A 3587-nucleotide genomic window follows, 5' to 3' on the forward strand; every position below is an offset into this window, starting at 1 on the left:
TAATTGATGATCGTGATTGGTTTGAGTTGCATGTTTTATTATTGGTGTTATCCTATTGTGCCCTCTGTGTCGTGCAAGCGTGAGGATTCCCACTGTAGGGTTTGCAATATGTTTATGATTTGCTTATGGTGGGTTGCGTGAGTGACTGAAACACAAACCCGAGTAAGTAGGTTGTTTGCGTATGGGATAAAAGGGGACTTGATACTTTAATGCTATGGTTGGATTTTACCGTAATGAATCTTTAGTAGTTGCGGACGCTTGCTACAGTTCCAATCATAAGTGCATATGATCCAAGTAGAGAAAGTATGTTAGCTTATGCCTCTCCCTCAAATAGAATTGCAACAATGATTACCGGTCTAGTTATCGATTGCCTTGGACAAATAACTTTCTCATACCAAAAAGCTCTCTACCAAAAAGCGTGCGTAGAGTTGTATCGGTGGTCGATAGAACTTGAGGGAATATTTATTCTACCTTTAGCTCGTCGTTGGGTTCGACACGCTTACTTATCGAAAACTGTTGCGATCCCGTATACTTGCGGGTTATCAAGACCTTTTTCTGGCGTCGTTGCCGGGGAGGCATAGCATGGGGTGAATATTCTCGTGTGTGCTTGTTTTCTTTATCACTAAGTAATTTTTATTTGCTGTTCTAAGTTGTTCTCTATCTTCAGTTATGGATATGGAACGCAAATACCAAAAAAAATAGTTGTACTTGCTACTCATGAAGATGGGGTAACTCCTAAAACCCCCGACTCTCATTATGCGGGAGATATTATGTACTACTTTGATAATCCTGAGAAAGCCCCATTCAACTTTATAATGGAAGACACATTGGATCAACGTGAATACTTTAGGGATTATCGCTCGACACAAAAAGGGAAACTATTATGGGATCAATTTATTATGTTGCGTTGGTACGCCTGGAATCTATGCTTGAGATATGATATTACTTGTTGCTCTAGGATGGAGGCTCCACACCTCCCCTTTTCATGCAAATTGAATGATAATGAAACCTTAGCTCCCTATGCTAATGGTATATATGATTACTATGATGTGGAACAAATAGAAGAATTTGTTTCTTTTAAGGATGACAATGATATTGAAGCTTTGTTTGAAAAGTATGAAGCTTTTGATGATGATGGTTATAGGCCGGGAAATCTTGCTATACTTGGATATTGCTATGAAAATTATGAATATAATTACTATGTTAATGCTTTTATGAAGAAAGTCAACGCTGTCCAAGAAGAGACTAATATTTTGCAGGAAGCTATGGAAGAAGAAATTGATGAAACAGTGAGCTCATTGGATGAAAAAGATGATGAGGAGAGCGAAGAACAAAAGGAGGAAGAGCGGATTAGCTACCCGTGCCCACCTTCTAATGAGAGTAACCCTCCAACTCATACATTGTTTAATTCCTGTTCGTGCTTACCGAAGGATGATTGCTATGATGATTGCTATGATCCCTTGAATTTGTTTGAAATATCCCTTTTTGATGATGCTTGCTATGCTTGTCGCCAAGATGCCAATATAAATTATGCTTATGGAGATGAACTTGCTATAGTTCCTTATGTTAAACATGAAATTGTTGCTATTGCACCCACGCATGATAATCCTATTATCTTTTTGAATTCTCCCTACTACATTTTATCGGAGAAGTTTGTGCTTATTAAGGATTATATTGATGGGTTTCCTTTTACCATTGCACATGATGATATTGATGAATGTAATATGCATGTGCCTGCTGCTCCTACTCGCAATTATTATGAGAGAGGAACTATATCTCCACCTCTCTATGTTTCCAATACGATAGAATTGCAAGAAACTGTTTCTACTATGCATTGGCCTTTATTTTGTGTGCATGAATTGTACTTTTATGACTTGCCGATGCATAGGAAGAGAGTTAGACTTCGTTGTTGCATGATATATGTTACTTTGTGCTCACTACTAAATTACAAATCATTCTTAATTAAAATTGGCTTTGATATACCTTGGGATCCGGGTGGATTCATTACTTGAGCACTATATGCCTAGCTTAATGGCTTTAAAGAAAGCGCTGCCTGGGAGACAACCCGGAATTTTTAGAGAGTCATTTATTTCTGTTGAGTGCTTTCATATAGTTTAAAAAGAGAGAGAGGGGAATCTAAAACTTTTCAAAAAGGAAGGTGAAAGTGAGAGAGACAAGCATTGTTGAAGTGGGAGAGCTCCTTGAACTTTGTTCATTCTCATGGAAACTTTGTGAATCTTGATTACAGAAACTTTTCAACAAAAATAACTATCCCCTTGTATAATTCCATTGTATTATAAAAATAATGTGCCAAGGTTTGCCTTTAGGATGTTTACAATGATTGTTGGTTTGTACGGTGCAGGACAGAAACTTTGGCTGTAGTGCACGATTTTACATTTTTAACTGAGACGTCAATTGGTTCGGATTCCTTCTGCACTGTCTTGCTATACAACTTGTTTATTTTTCCTAATTTTGGTAGAATTGTTGGGGTAAGAGAAGTATGGTGGATGTTCAGATTTCTACAGACTGTTCTGTTTTTGACAGATTCTGTTTTTGATACATAGTTTGCTTGTTTTGATGAATCTATCAATTTATATCAGTGGATTAAGCCATGGAAAAGCTATATTACAGTAGACAAAATGCAAAAACAAACTATGAATTGGTATGCAACAGTACTTAGAGTGGTGATTTGCTTTATTATACTAAAGAATCTTACCGAGGTTTCTGTTGAAGTTTTGTGTGGATGTAGTGTCTAATCGAGGATGTCTCGATATGAGGAAAAGGAAGAGAGGCAAGAGCTCAAGCTCGGGGATGCCCGAGGCACCCCAAGTAAATATTCAAGGAGACTCAAGCGTTTAAGCTTGGGGATGCCCCGGAAGGCATCCCCTCTTTCTTCAACAAGTATCGGTATATTTTTGTATTCGTTTCGTTTATGCATTATGTGCAAATCTTGGAGCGTCTTTTGCATTTAGTTTTCTCTTTTCTTTTATACACCATGCTGGTATGAGATAGTCGTTGGTTGATTTATAGAATTCTCATTGCACTTCACTTAAATCTTTTGAGTATGACTTTATAGAATGCTTCACGTGCTTCACTTATATCATTTGAAGTTTGGATTGCCTGTTTCTCTTCATATAGAAAACCGCCATTTGTAGAATGCTCTTTTGCTTCACTTATAATTGTTAGAGCATGGGCACATCTTTTGTAGAAAGAACTATACTCTCTTGCTTCACTTATATCAATTTAGAGAGATGACATGAATTGGTCATTCACATTGTTAGTCATAAAATCCTACATAAACTTGTAGATCACTGAATATGATATGTTTGATTCCTTGCAATAGTTTTGCGATATAAAGGTGGTGATATTAGAGTCATGCTAGTGGGTGGTTGTGGATTGTAGAGACACTTGTGTTGAGGTTTTTGATTCCCGTAGCATGCACGTATGGTGAACCGCTTTGTGATGAAGTTGGAGCATAATTTTGTTTATTGATTGTCTTCCTTATGAGTGGCGGCCGGGGACGAGCGATGGTCTTTTCCTACCAATCTATCCCCTAGGAGCATGCCCGTAGTACTTTGTTTTCAATG

The sequence above is a fragment of the Triticum dicoccoides genome, chromosome 6B (assembly GCF_002162155.2).
Source record: "Triticum dicoccoides isolate Atlit2015 ecotype Zavitan chromosome 6B, WEW_v2.0, whole genome shotgun sequence".
Taxonomy (NCBI): Eukaryota; Viridiplantae; Streptophyta; class Magnoliopsida; order Poales; family Poaceae; genus Triticum; species Triticum dicoccoides.